This window comes from Ursus americanus, chromosome 7, assembly GCF_024610735.1.
Source record: "Ursus americanus isolate L20-20 chromosome 7, mUrsAme1.1.p, whole genome shotgun sequence".
NCBI lineage: Eukaryota > Metazoa > Chordata > Mammalia > Carnivora > Ursidae > Ursus > Ursus americanus.
In genome coordinates, this window is record NC_142133.1 from 16,153,324 (window position 1) to 16,165,490 (window position 12,167).

Below are 12,167 nucleotides of genomic sequence, written 5' to 3' on the forward strand. Positions count from 1 at the left end.
CCATATAGGATTTCTACCACCAATATCCTAACTTTGTTCTCTTGCTTCCCACCCCAGGACACAGTACTGAGCCCCTTCCATCAGCTTCGCTCCAGGAGGTGCTGTGCCCTATTCCTCTTTCCCAGTTCCCAGGGCCCCTGTCCATCCCCACCCTGCCCACCCTTCCTCGGCACAGGGGTCGGCTACCTTTCCTTTATTCCTCACTCCTCGGAAGCTGGCCCTGCAGGAGAATACCTGCTCCCAGAGTATTGGCCCTGGGTGACCATGCCTAGGGGAAGGAGATGTCCAGTCTTTAGACTACTCCTGGGGTCTTGACATCAAGCAAAGAAGCTGTAGTAGGCCCTGGTTTTTAAATTATCTATAATTAATGTTGTTCATATGATTTAGCACTTTTTCATCAAAGAGCTCATCTATTCCTTGCAACAACCTGGCAGTTAGAGATAGGCCAGGCTGAAGGCTTTTCTTGTGAGTGCCCCGCTTGGGAGTCAAATGAAGTCCCAGACTTCTCTGCCCACCTAGGTTTCCTGTTGCCAACGTTAATTAACTGCTATGAACGATGGGAAACAGGATGGAACGTCCCCCATTTCAGACAAGAGATGCCCCGAAGGCATTGCCTGTGGCTGTCTCAGAGGTAAGGGCCACACCTCCTCCAGACTGGAACAGCTCCCAGCAAGGCCCTGTCTTCCCTTCTCCAGATGCTTCATGCTGCTCCCCACAGAATTATACGACTGCCCCTCAGCCACTGCTTCTTCTGGCTGACTGACGGGTGGAGCCGCCTAGGACTCAGTTCCCCCTCTGTCTCTTTCTCTCAAATAAGGTCCTTTATTTGGTTCTAGGGGTGACTGGGGCCCATAGCCTGGAGGAGTCACGGAGGGACAGATAGCATAGCCACAAATCGGGCCAGATCCCCTCTCTGAACAGGCACCTCCTCGTGCCCAGAGATGCGCATGGCTGTAGCAGGCTCACACGGTGCCGGGTGCCCGGCCTGCAGCGAAGCACAAGACGAGAGGGGCCTCTGCCCTGTCTCCTCTCCTCATCTGGTCAGCAACCACCAGACTTTTCATCTCTCCTTGACCCCAGCCCAGCCTCTTCTTTTGTTCCTCTTCCCCATGAGTCCTAAAGCTTGGAGACACCAGGGTCAGAAGGAGATATGAGTACAAGACCCATACGGCCAGCAGATGGGGTCTCCTTCCAAATCTCCTCTTTCAGGCTGCTCCCTCTGATCTCCTCCTCCTCATGTCTAGATCAGTAGGTCTGAAAGATAGGCTGTCCTTCAAAGCTAACCTCGGATCTCAACTCCTCCAGGAAGACTGCCCTGATTCCTGCCATGGTGCTCCGCCCCCCTCAGAATTCCGGGGCAAATAGAATCTGTACCAGAAACCTGCTGCAAGCCATGCCCTCTGGTTGTGTGTGGAAGTCACTGGGGCTGTTCTCGAATGCTCTGGCTCTCTCTCCTTCCGGACACTTGGAAAGGGTGCACCTCCCCAGCCACCTGAATCCGGGTGGAGTTGTGTGACGTGCCGTGTGAGTGGAAATGACAGGTGTCACTTCCAGCAAGACACTTTTAGAGGTGGTATGTGTTTGTCCATGACAACTGTCAAAGTGCCCAATTATGGCTGCCCCAGTCCCTGACCGACAGCAGACCGAGCCCTTACAAACCCGTGATGACATTATTGTGAGCAAAAAATAAACTGTGTTGTTTACTTGTTGTTTTAAACCACTGAGAGTTTTAGAGCTGTTCGCTACTGTAGCATAATCTAGCCCATCTTCACTGGTACATTGGCTGAACAACCACTTGACCAACTCGAGATACAGAGTAAGTGCATGGTTTCTTATAGTTTTCATTCAGATTATAAAAACTTTTGATCCTTAAATCTGCTGGTGGCTGTGCTCACCAAAGCTACTGGCTGGGCTGTGGGTCCTCAAGGAACATAGGGGACCTTCTCCAGAGTCACTGTAGGCCATGGGGTTCATGCCAGGCTGGACTTGAACTCCTGGTTCCGAAATCCTTTCATTATATAGACATCAGGCCAGAGCACGCTCGTCCCTCTTGGTCAAGTGGGCAAGCACATTACTTCTGTCTCCTTTTATCTTACAATGACGTCGATGTCAGAGATACCTTAGTGCTTCCACGCTGCTGGCCGCAGTCCCAGGACTATCTGGTATACCTGATTTGTTTCAGTAACTTAAACCCTCAGAGGGAAGGGCTCAAGAGCAGATCTTCAGTCTCCTAAAAGGGCCACAGGCTTAGGATGCACAGTTAGCCACTGCTGCCCTGCCGACCACAGCCACCACCACTTCATCAAGCAACTGCCAAGCTCCTTATCTCTCTGGCCACGGGAGAAGGTGACACAGCTCAGCTCCATGTGCCCACAGGGCTGGACCCCGGCCCAGATGGATCAAAATACCCAGCCACACCTTCTCCCAGAACCACGGGTGACGACTGGCCTCACACTTGGGTATCTGGCTGTCCAGAACTGGGCGAGCCTGGTCTAGAATACAGCAACATCTTTTCTAAATGGAAGCATGCCCCCCGAATGGCAGCCTTTCCCTGCACCTCCACCCCAGGATAAGAACGTAAAGCCCTCCTTCCCGAGGCACTCTACGTGGGACTCTTGGCTCCTGGCTAAACAGCCAGCCTGTGGCATGTCCCCATCACCCTTGAACATCACAGGCCCACAGTGAACGTAGGAGAGACCCTGATGGCAGGGAAGGAATCTGACCCCCTGGAGCCCGGCTCTGAGGCACAGCTGAAGAGACTCAGGCTGCCAGCAAGGACGAGGGCAGCTTCTCCCCAAGTCTCCACAGCTGTGAGCCGGGGGCCAGGTGAGGAGGAAGGTGAGGTAGGGCAGAGGGGAAGGGGAGCTGGCAGAGGCCAGCAATGCTACCGTGCCCAAGATGGCGGTAGGATGTGGCCCCAACAGTTCAGGACCCTCTCTGGCCCTTTCTTTCAGCTGGAAATTTCTGTGGCTCTACCCTCCCCCACCAAGATACTCCTCCCCACCCCACCCTACCCCCAACACACCAACTTCACTTTGCACAACCAGCAGATTCCTGAAAGGATGCCAGGAAATTGGGTTTTTGGGAAATCATACCCTGTTCTGAATGCCTAGTGGGGAATGCTGTGTTGAAATACATCTTCTGTAAATCCTTTCATAAAGTAACACCCCTGCCGCCACCCCCACAGCACAGGTCAGGAGAGTGTCCCTAGGGTGCTCTTCTACTTCCTAAATTAATGAGCTGCTTCCCGCCAGGCTCACCTGGGATGGAGGTTCAGGCCAGGCTGGGGGGATCCTCCAACTCAGAGAACATAAAGGACAAATAATGAGCCGTTTGCCCTTTGCCGGCAGGACCTTAGGCCCCGCAGCGCTGTGAGTCACAGGCGATGAGTCACCGCGCATTGTTTGTGCTGACGATCCTGGGAGGAAGCAGTCAGACTGCAGAAGTTGACTTTTCTCCTCTCGCTCTGGGTCTGTGAGGTTCCGTGTGTGCGTGCCTGTGTGGACGTAGGCTCGACCCCCATGAGTGCATGTACAGCAGCACGTACCTGGAAAACTGCGATTTCCCAACACATTTGGGGTAAGAATGCCCTTCGATCACAAGCTCGTGTCTTAAAGCTAGCAGGGCCCTGGGCTCTTCAGGCATCAGCCTCTGGAACCACCTTTTAGTAGTACAGGGAGCTCTCAGCACTGCACCCACCCTCTTTCTGGGAACTGCCCTCTGCCCAGTGCGTGTCAACCTTGTCCATACAGTTGTCCCCTGCTCCTGCCCCCCGATGCAATTCACAAAGCTGGGAGTGGGCACAGGACTCGGGAAATGAGCATGGAGACTAAGATCCCAGCTTCGGTCCCACGGTCTCCCTTCGCAGAAGCCTAGCTGGGGCCTGGAGGCTGGAAAGCAGAGAAAGCGGCTGCTGGAGAGTAGGAAGCAGAGGCCAGAGGAGCCAAGAGGGGGAGGCTTTCTGAGACCCACAGGCTTTCAGTGCCTCTGCCCCACACGTGCTGCTTCCCCAGTCCAATGCCTGGTGCCTACCCACACCGTGTCTTCACCCTACAAGCGCAGCTCAGAATCACCTCCTCAGCGAGGCCTTTCCCAAGTCCCCCAAGCAGGGCACCCCCTTCCTTCTCAGGGACACCCCTTCTCTTCCTACCAGTTGTTTTGTCCTCCCTACCCCAACTGCACTCCTTAAGGGCAAGAACTGTGGCTCACTTATCTCTGTACACCCCGCTCACTTGCATTGCACATAATAGGAGCTCCACAAATACTCTGGGGCCGATGTCCCAAGGTCAGAGTTGACCTTGACTCTCTCAGTTCCCACGAGTGAGTGAAAAGAGTGGGGTTTAACCGTGGTGCCTTCTGCCCTCAGAAAGCCTGAGTTCTCCTTGGCCTACAGGGTTGGGAGCGGCCGGTCTCCTTCAGATGCTTCCCCCCGCCCTACCCTGGGGAAACCGAGGCAGGAAGGCATCTGTTTCCTGATCCCAGGAGCATTCTGAAGAACATGAACCCTGTAAGCTGATGAGCTTGTTTCTGAATTGGTCCTGTGGCTTTTGGCTGTCAGTAACTAACGCCCTGAAGCTAGCCTCAGGGGACTTCGTTTAAGGAATCAATGGTGTCCGTTTTTACTTTTTTTTTTTTTTTTTTTTTTTGAGAGAGAGTGCAGAGGGTCAGAGGGAGAGAGAAGCTTAAGCAGATTCTACGCCCAGCTTAGAGCCCAACACCGGGCTTGATCTCATGACCCTGAGATCATGACCTGAGCCAAAATCAAGAGTCTGACGCTTAACCAACTGAGCCACCCCAGCGCCCCAGGAATCAATGGTGTCTTAAACCAGGGATGAGGGTCTTAGAAATCTCTCCCAACATTTTCTACACACATATGGGTACCTAATTTTTACAAATACGATCCACTCTTTTGTAACCTGTTATTTTCATTCAACAATATACTGCAAACATTTTTTCATGCTAATAAACCTAGATCTAAACTTCATCCATCGTTGGTAGTTTTTCCCATCCGAAGGATGCGTCAGCATTAGAAGCCTGTTGGACATTGGCTTATCTGCCATTTTGACACTGAAAACAACACTATGAATGAATACTGTTGTACATGCATCCTGACTGATAATCTCCACCAGGGAAGTTATTTACAACAGCATTGCCGCACTAAAGGGTAGGCATTTTCTGTTGCATAACACCCAGCTGCTCTCCAGGAAAATGTACCAATGAAACTCCTCCCTCTCCAGCAGTCTGTAAGAGCGATATTCCCTCACACCTTACCACTTCCATGACTCTACAAATAGTTTTCAGTCAATCAGTCAGAAGAAATCAATTTTTCCCTTCCCTGCTTAAAATATGGCCTCACAGCAATCAATCATAAGAAATAAATTCTTCCTGGGGTGCCTGGGTAGCTCAGTCAGTTGGGTGTCTGACTCTTGATTTCAGCTCAGGTCATGACCTCAGGGTCATGAGATTAAGCCCCATGTTGGCCTCTGCGTTCAGCGGGGACTCTGCTTTAGATTCTCTCTCTCCCTCTCCCTCTGCCCCTCCCTCTGCTCACGCACACAGACACACACACTCTAAAATACATAACATCTTTTTTTAAAAAAAGAAAGAAATTCTTCCCTTTCCTGCTTAAAATATAGCTTCACAGGAGAAGATCCAAACTCACTGGAGAGGGCCTGACACCTATCCAACAGCTTCTACCACGTGCCAGTCATGAGACAGGATCATTCTCCTTTAATCCCACAAAGTAGGTACTACTGTTCCCATTTGATAAATGAGCAAGTGAAAGTTCAGAGAAGTTGGGTGACTTGCCTAAGATCATGCCAGGAAGTGGCCAGAGTTGGGCTCTGACCCTAGGTTTGAGGACAAGGCCCATGACCTCCCTCCTCATGGCTCCTGAAGACACAGAACAACATGGGCCTGACCCAGACCTTCCAGCCTCATCCCATCCTTGCCCTGGTCAAGCCCCCATGCTTTAGCCACACCAGTCCCCTCCAAAGGGTGTACACCCTATGTTAGCATGGACACTACAAGATGATGGAATCAGGGATGATTTTTTATGTTTATCTGTACTTTCTACTGCAGCAATATTTTACTCATTTAATAAAGAAACAAGTTTTCTAAAATTAAAACAAAGTTCATTGTCAAGATTCTCTTGAAGTAACGAGTCCCCTCTAATGTCCCCAAACGCACACACGCACACACACGCAAGCACACATGCTCACACATTTGCACACTGACAACTTGGGGTTGGTGGGCCATGGGCTGTTGGTGGGAGGGAGCACAGCATCTCCAAAGCATTCTGTGACCTTCCAAGGGGAGGCTGGGGCCATGCTCACCCACAGTCAAGTCTCCCACAAGAGGACACTGGCCTTTGAGGACATCCCAGAGCTACTGCTGGCCTTTCTCTCCCCTAGAGACCTGACCTCCCCCAACTCAGGCCAGCTGTCTCTGGCACAGACCCTCAACCAGCCAAGGACCCAAATGACTCTAGCTGCTGCAGCAATGGCCAGGCCTTCCAAAATAAGCAAAGGGAAGCTGGGGGAGCCAAGACTGCCAGCATCAACGAGGGAGTCAGTTGAGGGCAGCAAGTGGGGGACAGGGCCTGGGAACATGTTGCTCAGGGGGAGCCAGGAAAAAGAGCCACAGGGGCTGGTCTAAGAAAAGAGTAGAAACAGGGAGTTCCCCCACTATACCCACATCCACACACGTATACCAGGACACACTCTTTCTGGGACTCGTGCAATATAGTTAAGGCTTATAGAGGAAATGGTGGGTGGGTGGGTGGATGGATGGAGGGATGGATGGATGGCTGGACCAGTGGACAGACAGATAGATGGAGGGATGGATGGAGGGAGGGATGGATGGATGGACGGACAGATGGATAGATGGAGGGATGGGTGGATGGATGGCTAAACAAAGCAATGAATGCATATAATGATGGATAATGAGTGAATATGTCTGGCTCCTTTGGAGGTCAATAATACCAAAGCAAATCAGGATCATAAAGATGTTCATACTCATCTAGTCCTTAATCCAACTGTTGAGAATTTGCTCTAAGAAAATAATTCAGAGGAAGAGAATTGCTCTAACCCCAAAAGGCTGCAGCAGCATTGCTTCTAAAACAGCAAGCCAGAATGGCCTAAGTGAGTGATGACCCGAAGCTGAGGAGTAAATTAATGGTAATATGTTATATTATGCAGCTATTCAAATGATAACCAGAACGACAGTGTAAAGAAAGGTAACCATATTCCTGAAATAGTATTAAGTAAGAGAAGAATTTAAAATATATAGATTTACAGAGCCATATTAGAAGTCAGGAGGAGGGTACCTGGGTGGCTCAGTCAGTTAAGTGGCCAACTCTTGATTTCGGCTCAGGTCATGATCTCAGGGTCCTGGGATCGAGCCCTGTGTTGGGCTCTGCACTCAGCTGGGAGTCTGCTCAGGGATTCTCTCCCTCCCCCTCTGCCCCTACCCCACTCTCTCTTTCTCTCTCAAATAAATAAATAAATCTTTTAAAAAAGAGTCAGGAGTAAAGGTATTTTGGTGGATAGAACAGCACAGGCTGGGACATTAGATTTGTATTCCAGCCCACTTGCATCTCAGGCAGGTCATTTAATGTCTTTAGCTCCACTTTCCACGTCCCTGAAGTGGGAACAACAAGCAAACCCCATCTTCTGATGGGAGGACTGCATTCACTCTTATATGTGAGGGTGCTTTGTAAACTGTAAAGCTCATCGCATGCTAGCAAAATTAGGTATGTCTCTGGGTCGAGAGTAGAAGGAAAACAAAATAGAGTGGTGGGGTTAGAACTGGAACAAACGTAAATTAAAACAAAAATAATACAATTTTTCACCCAGATCAAATATACAAAGAGCACACACAAAATGTCCTTGACACCTGATGAGATTAAACCTGAACCCTATCTTTGTTGCCCACCTTGATGAGGCAGAGCTGGGCCAGGGACATAGTGGAACTGGGGGAGGGGCATCCGGAGACACGGGCTGTACAGTCCCGTGCTCCCTGGACGAGGACCGAGAAATCCAGAATCTAAATTCCCGGAGCACGCAGCAGCGGCGAGCCAGGGCAGCTTCGTGGACGTTAGGATGACAGCGGCCCTCGGGCTGGCCTGGCTGCTCAAAGAGATAAGGGCTTCCTGGCAGGTAAAGGGGATGGGCCTACATTCCCCCAACAATGTCAGCCTCGGCCCCAACTCCCAGTCGCGTGGAATTCAGCTCACGGGACCTACTTGGCTCCTGCTGCAGATAAAACTGAGTTTGTGTGAGCCTGTGGGGCCTGGTGGGGAAGGACGGACAGTGGAACCAAAAGCAGCAGGCAGGTGGCTCAAATGAACCCCCATCCAGTGGGCTCCCCGTTTTCATATTCATGACCCCCGAGAAGTAAATGCAGTCGCCTCCTTTCACAGACAGAGGAAGCAGAGCCATTCCCAACTTCTCCTTCGATGCTGGCCTGCTGGGCACAGTCTGGGGGAAGCGTGGGCCGGGGGCGGGAGGAGCAGTTCTCCAGGGACCCAGGTCCTGGCTGACTCACTGGGCCTGGGGGTCCACTTCGCAGCCTCTGTTACTCACTGCCGGAGACTATGACTTAATTCCCCGTGGGCGATGCCACCAGGCACACGAGGAGATGGGAGAGGACTGTGACACAGAAGCTGAAAGCCTCAATTACCCTTCATGACAGGAACCTAGGACATTTTTATGAAGAGAGAAAATTTTGCCTCGTAAATCTCAGCCTGAGCTGCTGTGACCATGGTTACATCCGGAGGCACAGACAGACGCAGCCTCGCAGAGGCGGGGGCTCACCCCGAGCCTCTCACCTGCTCGTTAAGCCCCAGGACAGTGTTCTGCGGGAGCGCTTAGGGGTCAGCCAGGATTCGGCCAGGGCAGGTAGCAGGAAGGGCCAGGGTTCCGGTACATCTCTGGCTCCCGGCCTCAGCTTCTGGTGGGGAAAGGAGGGGAAGCTTTAAAAGGTCCTGCTGCCCGGGTCCAGCCCCAGAGATTCTGATGTAATTGGTCTGGGTGGAGCCTGGACGCTGGGAGCTTCAAAACCCTCTAGGTGATTCTGATGTACAGCCAAGGCTGAGAGCCAAATAGACTTTGCCCTGCCCTGCCAATCAATGAATCCAAAGGCAAGCTTTCAGCAAGCGCACGCTGGTGAGGGCAACCAGAAACAGAACACGGTCTCTGCCCAGGCTCATTTACATGAAGCTGTATTGCTGACCTTCCACCCCATGGGCAACAGATACCCCAGGAGAGGCCCAGTGCGGGGTAGGGTACCTTGGGGCTGACCCCTTTGGGGGCTCCCACCAATGCACACAACCACTGCCCTTCCACACTGTCGTCATGCATGCACGCATGCATCCTCGTGGTCTGCTTTCTTGCTCCTCTGCCCTTCACCGCGAGTCGCTAGTGCAGCAGACCCAGCTGCCCACAGCTCCCCTTTCATCCTCCTTACAAACACTTGCTGGCCACCTCAGGCCTAGAATGGGCACCAGGGCCGCGCGGGGCAGTGGGCCACTAGGAAGCAGGGACAGAGGAGTCAAGAAGGCTCCCTGAAGGACACAGCGGTACTTAGCACCTAACAAGTGGAATCCATGCGTTTGACCAGCTACCTCAGGAGGGTGTGAGCAGAGGCTCAGAAGAGCCCTAGCAACTCATGTTCTTCCGACAAAATCACAGGCAGATTCCACAGCTTTCTATTTACTCGTGACTGTTAATAAATAACCCCATATTCTGTAATAAAAAGTCTAGTTTAATTGAATATCAAAACCCCTAACTCTCACCCAATTTAGACGTCCTCCCCTCTGCCGGTCAGCTCAGCCCTGAGGTGGCTCAGGGTTCTCAGGGGTGTCTGCTATTCAACACTGACTCTCAGGGAAAATTCCATGCTTGGAGAAACTCCCCAGGGCTGGGGGTCCCTGGAACTGACAATGTCTCCATCTAAAGATTTTATTTATTTATTTGGCAAAGAGAGAGGGAGCACAAGTAGACAGAGAGGCAGGGAGAAGGAGAGCCTGACACGGGGCTCGATCCCAGGACTCCGGATCATGACCTGAGCCGAAGGCAGATGTTTACCTACTGAGCCACCCAGGTGCCTCACAATGTCTCCTAAAATGACACAACAGCATAAGCCCTGTTCAACATTTGGCTTCTTACTCAATGTTCAAATCTCTGTGGGTTCTTAATGTTGTTTGTTTTAAGGATATGAATTTTCATCAGAGTACAACTTATTTTTTTACATTAACATTTATTGCTTTCCCTACCCTTCAATAATGATTAAAGTAATATACGCTCGGGGTGCCTGGGTGGCTCAGTGGGCGGAGTGTCTGACTCCGGGTTTCGGTTCAGGTCATGATCTCAGGGGTAGTGACAATGAGCCCTACTTAAGATTCTCTCTCTCCCTCTCCTTCGGTCCCTCCTCCCGCTCATGCTCTCTCTCTAAATAAATAAAATCTTGAAGAAAAAAGTAATATACACTCGTTCAACAACTCATACAACCCAGAAAAGCATTCATTAATTCATTCAACAAATATTCATCCTTCTGCATATCTGCCATGGTTCTTGGCACTGTATGTCCATCAAGAAACACATTACACACAGACCCTGCACTCAGAGAGCTTACCATTCACCAGGGTGTCAGATAGAAACTAATAATTATGATGTCACGTGACACAGAAAGATAAAACACACAAGTCACCCACCACATCAAAGCCTAGAGATTTCCATGGTTCCCGTTTTAGTACATGACTTTCTGGTAGCAGCATATTATTAATATACCTAGCATTACGTTGTGAATATTTTCCCATATCAATGAGCATTTTTCAGCCAAATGATTTTAGTATTTCAAAATGTGAATGAATCGCAAGTATCTTAGTCATCGAATCTTTAAAGCTGCAAGAGTCTGTAACAGGCTCCTATTCTGTGGGTGTGTGAAATGGGTATAAAAATCAGGAAATGGTAGAAATGATGAATTGTAGAGGCACAGCCCTTCAGATGGCTTGCACATTGTGGGAAGGGAATGGAAGAGGGGAGGGGAGGGGAGGAGAGGGGAGGGGAGGGGAGGGAAAGGGGACTCAAAACCCTGTGCTGCCTAGGTACATCTGTGCAAGAGTCAGCCACAGCTTTCCATGTGAAAAGCCACCACCCCCCACCCCCGCCACCGCACTGACGGATGAGAGCTCAGAGACCCAGAGGGCTTGTGTGCCCAGGTGGCCGGTGGATGATGTGATCAGATTGGCTGATCATGACCTTCATGCCACACCATCTCCAGAAACCAGTGGCCAGGTCTCCCCTGCTCCCTCTGGATTCCTGAATTATTTGAATAATTGCTTCTATCTTCTCAGCAAAACCCAACATTGAGGGAATCAACTTTGGAAGCTAACTTTTTCCTTTTTTTAAGGAAAGATATTGTACTCCTTGGAGCTGCAAGGCTGGACCTTTTAACACCTTCTTAATTCGAAGGCTGAATTTGGCTCAAACCCCCTTCTCTCAACTGCAGCCAAACTGCTGCTGAATTTCAACTTTATTTAAACTTTGGAAAAGTCTGGTGCGTGTCTTTAGTTGGGAGAGGGTTTTTTTTTCCCTTCCTTTTAATCAGCTCGTAGGTCAATAAGCAGCATGGGCAATAAAGTTCATACTTGGAGAAACCAAAGACTAAATCACCATCTGCATTCACACCCAGGGTGGACGGTCTCAGCTTTCAAGAATTTACTGTTTGTCTTGGAGAAAGCCGTGAGCCTTGCTGCAGCCAAGGGAAAGAGAAAGAAAGGCCACCTCAGCCCTGAGCTCTGCTTCCCCTGCACACTCAGGAAGGACGGGAGAGGAATCATAATGCAGTCAAGAAACACAGTCGGGGGAATCATCTGTGTGGTTTTGCTAGTTTGAAGGTTCGGAGCCCAGCATCGCCGTCCCTGTGTTTGTGTAAGGGAACTCACGAGCCCATCTGCTGACGGCACCTTCGGTGACTTTGCTTGGTCATCACTCCCAAGTGATTCCCTTGAGGACATTTAAGGTTTCCAAATAAACTTTCAGGTTTGGGCAGGAAACCTGTGGGGCTTGGGGGTTGGGTCTGTTTCAATCCCACCCACCCAGAGCTCGTCACAATAGGCTCCACTGTGATGAGAAGAAGGGAGAAAAAGGACATCAAAAGTTGTG

At 50.7% G+C, this 12,167-nt stretch overlaps 1 long non-coding RNA gene across 1 annotated transcript in view; it reads right to left on the minus strand.

The window, feature by feature from the left end:
* Positions 1-6,463, minus strand: part of LOC123785906 (uncharacterized) — a 35,145-nt gene extending 28,682 nt beyond the window's left edge. The window contains exon 1 of the long non-coding RNA XR_006777816.2: positions 3,261-6,463. This is a non-coding gene — a long non-coding RNA (uncharacterized LOC123785906). The remainder of the gene's footprint in view (positions 1-3,260) is intronic.
* Between the last annotated feature and the right edge of the window lie 5,704 nt (positions 6,464-12,167).